General features: G+C 33.5%; 1 long non-coding RNA gene across 1 annotated transcript; it reads right to left on the minus strand.

The window, feature by feature from the left end:
- Positions 1-3,973: 3,973 nt before the first annotated feature.
- Positions 3,974-11,418, minus strand: LOC128670712 (uncharacterized). Its single transcript, XR_008404786.1, has 4 exons — positions 11,195-11,418; positions 8,101-8,215; positions 5,921-5,976; positions 3,974-5,189 (listed from the first exon to the last, which is right to left on the minus strand). It is a non-coding gene; the product is annotated as an uncharacterized LOC128670712 (long non-coding RNA).
- Positions 11,419-11,687: the final 269 nt, after the last annotated feature.

Raw genomic sequence — 11,687 nt, forward strand, 5'->3', positions numbered from 1 at the left:
ATTAATAATAATAATTCTTAGGTTCTTGTAGTCATGGATTTGACCTAACCAAAGCACTATAGTATTAGCGTGGTAGAAGCATGTATTTGTGAGGCCTGCAGGGACGCCTGTAAAGGGGGCGAAGTATGTAGAAGCAACACAGCTTCTATCACAGTTGAGGCAGCTGTACTCCGAAAATCCATGAATCCAACTCGCATTTGTTAGGTTGTTGTAGCAAACTATGAAAGCCTATACTATAATAGCGCTGTCCACTATAATTTTTTCTATAAGTTTCATCAAAATCCAGTCCAGAGCTGTTGTAGCCATAGTAAAGATTAATAGAAAGAACTCACTTTCGCTTGATGAAATGTATTTAATTTACGGAGGATATTTTTTCTAAAAAAAATACCAAAATTACTCAAAGGTCAAAAGTTAGTAAATATACATTACTGCGTGGGAAGATTTCGTTACAATACTTTCATTTGGATTTATTTTTGAAAAAAATTACATGTAATAACACATCTCATTTCATATCAAAAAAGCCAGCGAGTATTGTCAAGGGTTTCAGTTGTTAAGGTTCAGACTTTAGAAAAAAAGTATGTGAAATTAAGATTTGGATTTTTTAAATAAAAATAATATTCATTGTGATTGTCTGACATATTTTTACCAATCTATCCTCCATGGTCTTTCTGGTTTGGGAGCGAAAGAAAAACATTGAGACTGCCAGCTGCTTCTCCTCCAAATTGTAAGAGTCAATCAAGGGAAAGGGCTATAACTGGAGATTGTTCTCGTAGGCAAAATTCTACCAACCTATTAATATTTATTATAGCCCGCTCTACAGCTAAACGTATATATATGACCAAGTTTACCAACTTTTGTCTAAATCGTACTGTATCAGAAAAAAAATAATGACTTAAGATTAACAGGACTAACGACATAAGGGAATTATCGACATCCTAAACGGATCAGCCTGAAGGATCCTTCGCAACAAAACTAATCGCTTCTAGTTATACATAGCTCAAGCGCTAAGTCCCCACACGTCGGATACGGTGTCTTCGTGATCCCATTTGATTGGATCACGATGTGGCTCTGATCAACTATCCGGAGATATATTTGTCACTATCCGATACCGGGCTTTAAGCAAATTCAGAGGGAAAAGCAATTTCTGGACGATGAGTTGAATTTAACGTCGGGTTCAGGCCGTTTGACTATCCTAAGAAGATTTGGATGAATTAATTTGTTTGTTTGTTTGATATAACTTTATTTCATATGAAACAGAATAAGTCATAACAATGGCAGACTTATCACACGAAGAGATCTCTTCCAGTCATCCGGCAGGAAAATACATAGTTACAAGCCCAAAGGGCAAAAGAAACAGTATAACAAAAGAAATTAAAACAAAGCTTAGGTATCAATAAATAAAAATCATGAGTATTTGAAGTTTATTTGTTTGATAAATTTATTTTTAATATTATGTCATCATCTGGGGTACAAGCCTTTCTTATGAGGAGTATTGTAAAATAATCCCGCGACTGTCAGTGTTCGCGATAAACTCATAATTAACTGCACGGATTTTCATGCGGTTTTCAACAATAAATAGTTTAGGTGTAGACGAATAATTTATTATGTTTATACCCGACCGAAGCCGGGACGGGCCGCTAGTATTCCACAAATAATAAATATAAATCAAATAATAATATTGTTTAATATAAATCAAAACTTTTCCATCCAACCAAACAAACCATAGATCAACAAAAAAGAAAACCAACCTCTTAAAAGAAATATACAATATATTTGCCGTAGCTCTTAAAAGAGAAAAGATATTTTATCAGCAAAATTACGGTACTTGCAACAAAACACTCTTAACAAAGGCCAACCTTAAAAGGCTCTCAGGTAACTGTTGTATAAACAAATTGAAATTCGATATTCAGCATTTACCGATTCCCGATTAAGCAAACTTCCATGTCAGATGTCCCCCGATGCCCCTCGACGTGCCCCGATATACAAGTGGAATGAAACAGTGACACATAATTACCTCGACTATTTGTTAATACTATGCCCAATCGGACATTGAATGGCTCGTATACGAATGCGAGTGAATCGTATTTTCCCCGTAATTTTAAATTGGACGTCTCGTCGACAAATTTATTTATGGAATAAGAGTAGCTAATAAGAGATCGTATGATTCCGCCCTATAATTTGACCATTCGTTATCCTTCAGTGGACATCGTACGAGGCGACTAAGGGATACATAACCCTGGCAGATTATAGCATTCCCAAGAAGCCAAATCTTTGAAATTTCAAGGTTTATCTTTTACTCTTACCCCGACTTCACGACTTCACTGACCCCAATGCAACCGGGAATACATAAAGATGAGTATAGATAAGACAAACTTCGAAAATTCAATACTATTTTGTGTTTTGTTTTAATTTTGAGCCTATTGACGTGTCCCACTGCTGAGTTAAGGCATCCCCTTCTTTTTTGTTTTCTTTAGAGAAATTAAAAAATACCCCGAAAAAGAAACCTAAAAGCAAATGTTTTTTTTTTCTCTTTTCTTTTTCATTTAATTTAAAGTCGCTATCAGACTATTTATAAATTAATTTAGCGTGATCCGAGTTACATGGGTCAGCAGTTACACGTAAGGTCGATACGGAACTACAGATTGGATCCATCAATCAGTCGGTTTAACTGGAATCGGATCTGATAAACTTTGGAACCTATGACGTAGCCCCGACTAAAAAAAGAGCACACAATTAATAAATCTCATGTATACTTTAAAATGTATTATTTTAGTACTGTTATTTCTGCTTACAAATTAATGTAATACATATTATATGCTAATGATCAAAGATTTAAAATTTATTAAGATCCTAATAATAAATTAGAAATTCTTCTCAACCAACTTTCTTGAAATTTTGCACACATGTAGTTGATATACCGTAATAATACAACTGAAACCAAATCGAGCGTGTCATTGCTAACTGATATCGGATCTCATTTAATTCGCTTAAAAGCATCTGACATGACTTTTACGACTACCAATTGGTATTTCAATAGGTACATAAATATATATACCAAAAAATATGAAAACCATTCTAAGCTATAAAATAAAAAAAATTCAACAACATTGTTATATAGCACCATTCCCAATTCAATAAATATGTACTTATATTGTTTCGCTGTGAACGCGTAGACAGATTTTAATCTGTGAATTTTACGACATAGGCGAGCTTAAAACATGGTCTTGATTTTATATTCCTGAAAAAACAAATACGTAAGAACAAAAAATACCTATCAAAGATTATAAATTCTCATAGGAAACGCAATAGATGTGTCAATCTGACTCATGTGTAGTAGTTTTCATCGACCACTTGCTTCCGGTGAAGGAAAACATCGTGAGGAAAACTACACTCTGGTAGATTATCAACTTGTGTATGAAATGGAGAAGGCAATGGCAAACCATTCCATTAGAGTGCCAAGAAAGTCGTCATTTCACTTAATGACCACGACCCTCAGCCATGAGGAATACGACTTTGAAGAATAACCTATATGTACCTAAAATTCATATTTTACATCATATATATAATTTTGTATTGTAAAGAGGAAATAAAATACATCGAATATATTGCCGTTCATCAGCTCAAATAATAGTTCAACCATAAAATGTAAGGTTAAATCGGAACAAATTTTCCAATTAATTTCTATTTAGGCTTAAACTTTCAGCTGTTATTAATCTCGCGTATCATCATTAACGCCAAAATATATCATAATAAGAGTCTAAATTCAGGCAATTAATTATTGTTTTCAGCGCAAAGCTGCCAACGATTTAACAATGTTCGGATTAACTGGTTAAACCTTTATTTACTGTCCACCTAACATTCAGCTAATGTTTATTTCGGCTAGAATCATACATGACATGAAAGGCATTAAAAGCTACCTAATGTAACAATTTGTTTCAATAATCTGTGAATATTGAAATCCTTTTTTGTAATGTCAAAATGTATATGAAACACTAAAAGTTCATAGGTGAAAAAAATATAGCAGCGCGCAGTTCACAAAATGCTATATAGCTATGAACTTTTAGTGTTTAACGAACCTTGTTTAATGAACATTTAGTCGCCTTGTACGACAGCCAGGCGTAGTCTAATTCTAGACCACACTCTAACTCCGATGTCAGACACAAAAATATTAAACAATTTTTACAATACACTTGTATCTATTACATTTGTTTATCTTTATTGTACGAAAAATAATTGTATTTATCTTTTATTATAAAAGAGACATTGTTGTTCATAGCTATTTCATTTTTGCAAGACACAAGGTAATTCCATTTCACGTAGCGCATTTTAAATACAGTCTAGTCGTTGTGAGCAATCGTGCGAATAGACAGATGGTTCAAAAGACAGTAACAGACATTTTGTGAACTGCGCGCTGCTATATTTTAAAACGCATTTACTTCGTTATTTATTACAAGCCGACATCATATTTACTTTGAGGACAACCCAAGCCTAACTTACGTGGGTTTACGTATGGTAATGTATTCTAACTTAATATGCACTACCTATTAGATTTATATGCTTAAGGCTTTAGGGTCTTTATACGACATACGCTGTACTAACACAAAGTGCAGGTTAAAAATAAAAGGATATAAATAAATACCATGTAAGCACTACATAAAGGAATAATAGTAGATTACACGTTAAGATCATGAATCACTGAGGCGAGGAGGATGATAACCGATATAAGACGATCGAAGTACATAGAGGTATATACTCTGCTTTTCACTATGATTGCGAAGAAATTGACAATAGCAGTTGAAATAGTATAATTATTTCAACTGCCTGCTATTGTCAATTTCTTCATCATTCTAATATTCGTGCATGTAGGCACCTGTTTGTCTTAGCCAATTAAATTACTAGCCTCTTATAAGTTGAGTAGACGAAGATGATTTTACTTCTTTGCTTCTCAAACATTCTCATTGTATGTATACTCAGAGCATAAGAGTCAATATTGAAATCACTTGGAACCAGTAGTTGCTTTGTCGACAAAACAATAATGCTCTCAAACTATTCAATGGACTATTGCCAACTTGCACTGGCATTCATTTTGTAAGGTTCACTTCTATGTTAGCAGCTATTTCCATCACATTCCTTTCATTTTGTGAGGTAAATATTTTGTCACAGTGACGCATGCGCTACACATCGCATACCTGAAAATTAAAGCACAAGATCTAGTGAAAATCAAGGCAATGTGCTAATGTGCTAATACTTAGATATCTGCATATTTAAGCAAAATAAGAAGATCATTTTAATGAATAATAAATGCTAATATCATTTACCTATTCATTAAAACAATCTTCATCGCACTGATCAACCTTAAACATGAATATTGATGATGGGCCAGTCCCACCATACGAGCCTATCTAAGGGCAGTCTTATTATACATACACCAACCCCTAACCTGATAATGCTATAAATATAACGATAACTCATAATACAAAACTTGAACTTGTATGTAATAATTGTAACAAAATTTAGCTGACATCGACAGAGCAAATACCAGATTGAAAGATCCAAACTAAAATTAATCCTGGATTATTCAAAGCATAAATTCCGTGCCATCATTAATCTATCCTAATGGGTGAGCGACGTATCTTTAATGGACAGGGACAAAAATACCGCCAGTAATTAATGACCCGCCTCTTGAAAAAACGAAAACATCGGCGACCTCCCCACAATTAATGGATAGTTGCGTTTCGGCTCGTGGCTCGTTTTCTCCTAAACTAAGTGATTCTAGATTGATCAATTGAAAAAATATCAATGGCTTGTAAAGAAACTGCCGGTGCCCAGCTCACTAAGTGGCTCAAATAACGTGGTAAAATTGGGGCAAAAACGCCCTATTATTTTTTCCATCGTTTTGAGTAATCTGGTAAATACATACTATACGTAGGAAACAGAAAACTGGCCATGTCGTTTCCGCCTGGTGCTGACTGTGGTCTGGAATAAAAAATGTCATAGCTACAGACATACAAACGATACATTTTCAAACCTAAAATTTTTAATGTCCCCTGAGTACTACTTACAAGTACTACATGTATTGGATGTATTGTAATGCATACTTTCATTCTATATATATTTTTTTATATTTGCAATTTCTACTTTGTGCATTATAGCGAGTGCAAAACATTTCCAAAAATCCTACTAATAATAGTAGAGGTAGTGGTTTTGGAAATGTTTTTCACTCGCTAAATAACGAAAAGGTACCTAAAACATATTTCGGATTAGTATAGACTAATCCGAAATATATTTTATCTTCATGTTTTATTTTTGTTTTTTTAAAGGTCTGTTGACCTTTATCTTTATTAAAATATAAGTAAGCATGTAACTCACAAAAAGTAATAAAAGCTAGCAGAGGATTAATTTTAGCCTCATTTACGGGCAAGCGCGATCTATTATTCAGTAATAAAGCATCAAATTTAATTACGCTTAATTAAATTTTATCAAAACTGAGAAGCCAGCCACATTTCTTTACAGAATTATTGTTAAACTTATTTCATCATATTTTGAGGTAGCTCCTTTGTTGAACAATACCTACGCTTTCCGCGAAATCTTATTAAAATTTTAATTAATGCATACTATAAATTGCTCACAATTGTTTTGGATGTAAAATGTGGAGTAACCTTTCCTGGCAACACAACAACTTAAACGGTCATTTGAGCCCAAAAATTTTATGTTTTGAGCTCTTAAAGCGCTTTATGCTATCATGAATACAGAATGATTTATTATGAGGCATAAATTTGGAACAGAACTGTTATTGCGCATAAGCGTCCATATACGTATTAGTATTTTGTGATATACAGCAGGTGCTCAACTAAAATAGGTGACGAATCTAAAATGTGAATATGAGTCATGAAAATCTATGTGATGATAGGTAATATTCGTCAATTATGTTTTTTTTAATATTCATTTAATATAGATTTTTAACAGACTTGCTTGTGTTATCAATTACCAAACTACGTTTAAAACATTTAAAAAAGCAACAAAGACAACAATATACAGCATCAAAACTCATACAAGTATACCCCTAGAAAAAGTGTCAACTTTTTAAGAGACGTGTTTTTCCACAAGTGGAGACCATGCAACCTTTATGAGGTCACACGTCTTCGCTCAGCAGACAGGTACTCACAACTGTCAACAACTTGATTCCTTCATGACGGAACAATTGGATAAAATATAAGTTTTCTTGGAACATTTAGTTTCGGATTTTTATTGTGATTTGTCGTAACTCGTGACGCTTAAAAAGTTAGTAAAAGTAGGATAGATATATTAATATATTTATTAGATAAATATATCATTTTATAAATGAAGAACTAGGCTTATTCGTTGAAATAAATGGCATGTAACCTAATGAATAAATACTAATATTATAAATGTGAAAGTGTGTTTATTTGTGCTTCTTTCACGTCAAAAAAAAGCATTAATAAGAGTGATTTTTACAAGATATTTGGAAGAATAGAGTGTGTCATCGAGAGCTATTTTTTATCGAGGACAAAGCCATGGGCAAATGCGAGTAACCCGTTAATGTGATTTATATTTGAAAGGCAAAATTTGAGGGTATTATAAATACGTTTGTATGTACTACTTAATATTAATTACATTCGTATGTGCAATACTTTGTCAAATATCATTTGAACTATCAATATAATTGGTACAGTCAAGAACCAAATAAACAACTAAGGTTGAGTTGCACCACTCACCTTTAACGTTGACTTTGACATGCGCACCGCTGAAGTTAAACAAATGGCGTACTTCGCGTTTTGCTGCGTAGATTAAAATCAACGTCAAAGCTGACTGGTGCAACTGACCCTAAATATATTTAAATGTTACTAAATCTAAACAACGCTCGTTATTTTTTTATTTGTAATAATGTAGTTATTTCGCAAGACCTTAGTTTTATGGCATACCATCCGTGACTCATGTCCTAATAGAGTATGAATCCTAACATGCATAACGCCGTAGCAAACGGTTATTATTATTACCGAACACGAACTTAATGATAATTGTGAAATAAATCGGTTAACAATAGCAATAACTCGTTAAGCAATAAATCACTGACGCCACCTGTTCACTATGAAGCTGCTGACGCACACGTCGTAATTAATAGTTCTGCTGGTCAGCTAGGGAACGTTCCGAGCTGACGTCACATCATAATCACAGCCGATATTTTTCAAATGTTCTGAAAAGAAACTGATCGTAAAGAAATGAAAATAAGCTATATCCGTATAGATATAGGAAAACCACACGGCTTCATGGAAATAAGTATTTATTTCCATTAAGCCGTTTCCGCCTTAAAATAGAAGTCTACCGTATCCACTCTAACGGGAGGTTGTTATCATAATCAAAATATGAATTTCTGAATAAAATACGGTCAACCGCATATTAGTCAAGTTGCATGGATCTCTATGCGCTGGTAATAGTGACAAATTTTCTATAAATTTGGGTTACTTGCTTTTGATTGTACCTACCTGTCATTAAAAAGGCTTAATTACATCAGTCACCTTTCACGTATAATTTAACCTGCGCAGAAAAACACAAAGTAGGTACGCCATTTTGTCTAAACGTCGGCTCGCAGGTTAAAGTTAACGTCAAACTTGACTATATATATATATATATATATATATATATATATATATATGTTTATATACATTAAAAAAATACTTTTGTATATCAAATAAAGGTTTTTGTTGAATTAAACAGATCATTATTTAAACAAGTAAAATATTTTCCGTAATAACTAATTAAAATCTCATTTAATTATTGATTTGTGAAATTCTGAATATTCAATAGCAATTTTAAGCACGATTATCCAGTTCAAATAACATAATTTTATATATTTGTAATATTCCAAATTTGCTACACACCAAATGCGACTGACTACGTACATAAATACCGAAAAATTATTTAATATAATTTATTTAATATAGAAAATCTTATAAATTATTGTAACTTATCATTCAGCTTCATAATTCTTAATTCAACTTAAGATGATATACGTCACAGTTTATTGCCGACTTACAAAGCGAAAGTGAAGAAGAAGCGGCGCAACGTCAATTATCAAATTTAGGTCTTATATATTTAGTAAGTACTCATAAGTATTAAAAACTAAGCGATAGATAAAAGATTTGCATAAAATGTGCCATTGTAAAGCCGGTCCGTAACTATAAATATATGGATGGAACCAAGAACTATAAAGGCGGAAATTCACATGCCAATAGATTGCATGCCAGATACTGGCGCGTATCTCTGTATAGTATGTAAGTAGCTAATATATCAAAATCAAAGTCTGTTGTGTAAAACATGTTAACTTCCGGCCAGCTGTTTCCCAGTTTTACTTGCTATCTCCGCCATAAATCATAATAATCCTTAACTACTAAGAAACGTAAAAACACTTTTGTCGCTGACTGTACGAGAGTGGCCCGTGCGATTCGATCTCACTCAGATGAACTTGATGAAGGATTATGTAGATTTGTATCTACACTATGTTAAACCCTCAGTTAAGCCATCGAAATAATGATCGGGCTTCGATTTTTCAGGTTATTGTTTGTTTTAATGTATTTATAAATACATGTAGCAGATAAAATTGGTAATACTACAGATTCGAAACATAATCGTAACTTTATCATTCGAAATCTGTAATGAAATAGTGAAGACGTTCCCAATATAGATTTATACGGCTGTGGAAAAAAATATTTATAAAAAACGCGTTTATTATAATATACTTCACGATTTCCACCTATACTCAACAGCATAAAAGGTGTGTATCATGCACATTGTGTATGTTTCCAATATAAATTTCACTCGTTAAAATTTATGCATGTAAAACAATAGAGAGCCCTGAACAAGCGTTGTCAACATCCTTCCACATCAACCTCAATAAAACAGTTTTAAAAAATATACTTCGCTCGGAAAGTGGTCCTTAACATTTTATTGAATCGTAACCCCGCGACGAATGGACTTACATAAATAAAACTATGAAAAATGAATGGATCGATTCCTTTATCCCTATTTTTTCCTCCATCGAAGTCCAAATAACGCGCTCGTTTGGCATCCGGGTCATAAATTTGCCGTCTCCCTCGCACGGCCATTTGCAATTGAAAGCGTTCTTTATACCAGGATCTGTCCAAGCACTTTTACGAGTACATGCGACCAGGGTTGTTATGGAGCTCCGGAGAACCGATACTGTCGGATATTCGATATAATTATATATCCATAATGTTTGACATTAAATTTTCGGAAAATGTTTGGTATTTCAGAATCGGAATAATAAAAATCATAAGTTCTTGTTTTTTTCGCGCATAAGAAAATATATTAGCATATTATTTATATGACTCCAGTAAGTAATTTATTCAAAAATAAGTCTAAAAAATCAATTACTAAAAATATTAGAAGTAATCGAATATTTCCTTGAATTCCATCGAAATCATATGGTTAACCAATTTTAAAACTGACTCTGTCGATTTGCCATATCGGTCAGGTCAACAAAAATGTGTGATGTTAGTGCGCTTACAAATACGTGGCAAATTGACTGTGGCTAACGGACATAAAACCGAAATTTCAAATCCATGCCATCCCCGGTGCTCCTACCGGTCGGATGCGCAAAAGCTCTATTATATACAGCAGCTCGTCGACTTTGTAAATTTATTTTATTTAGCTAGTTCTTGTTAGTTGTTGCACACTGTGTAAACTAGACAGCTGAGGGTTTAATTTAAAACGGACTTGACTGTGCACAGGCGTGTATGGGCGAACTAACTTCCTCCTTCCGGAAACTGTAATCAGTGTTACACACTATTTTCTTGATTTTGTTTTATACACTCGAGAGCGAACTTGGTCCTCTTATCATAGTAGATTAGCTATATATTTCGAGTCGAATAAGAATTTGGTCATTTATTTGCTTTTTTTATCAGTAAAGTATGGACTCATTTCTTCGTTCCACAGATTACTTTAAGAGGAAGAAACCTGGGACGCGCTCAGATGAAACAGACATTTATCATGAATAGGTTGTCTTTCAAAATTGAAGTCATACTTCTTTTGTAGAAATTAAGTACACATAGTTGGATAGAGCTATCTTTACACTCTCAGGAAGATTAAACATTTTATTAGGCATAATAAAACTGAATATAAAATGAAGCGCCCATATAAATATTTGTGAACATACATTCTCGGGTGTAGCGTTTTGAATCCCAGGGTCTGCGTAAAAAAACTGAAGAATGCTGGCCGCCTGTCAACCCTTATTGGGAATGCTTTAGCTTGTAATGACTCATTATCCCTTAGCCACCTTGTACAATACCCATGGTAAGTATGGAGTGGTTATATTGAAAGGTGGAAATCAGAATCACACACCACGAAAATAACGTAAAATATTGCGATAAACAAAATCGAAGTAGGCAACACAAAGCGTAAGATTAATTTTCCGCTATCAGCACCAAAAGAATTCAAATCAAATGAACCGTGAAATTCTCCAATTATTCCTAGGACAACGTTGTTCCAAAAATGTTGGATATTCAATTCAGTTAACCAGATAATGAACCCCAATCGCACTTGCCAATTGGAAAGAGCAATAAACAATGTATTTCCAGTGCCATTACGGCATAATTACTGGAAATCCAATTGCCTAAAACGCTATAAATAAAACCGATTGTTTTGGAATC

Source organism: Plodia interpunctella, chromosome 6 (genome assembly GCF_027563975.2).
Source record: "Plodia interpunctella isolate USDA-ARS_2022_Savannah chromosome 6, ilPloInte3.2, whole genome shotgun sequence".
NCBI lineage: Eukaryota > Metazoa > Arthropoda > Insecta > Lepidoptera > Pyralidae > Plodia > Plodia interpunctella.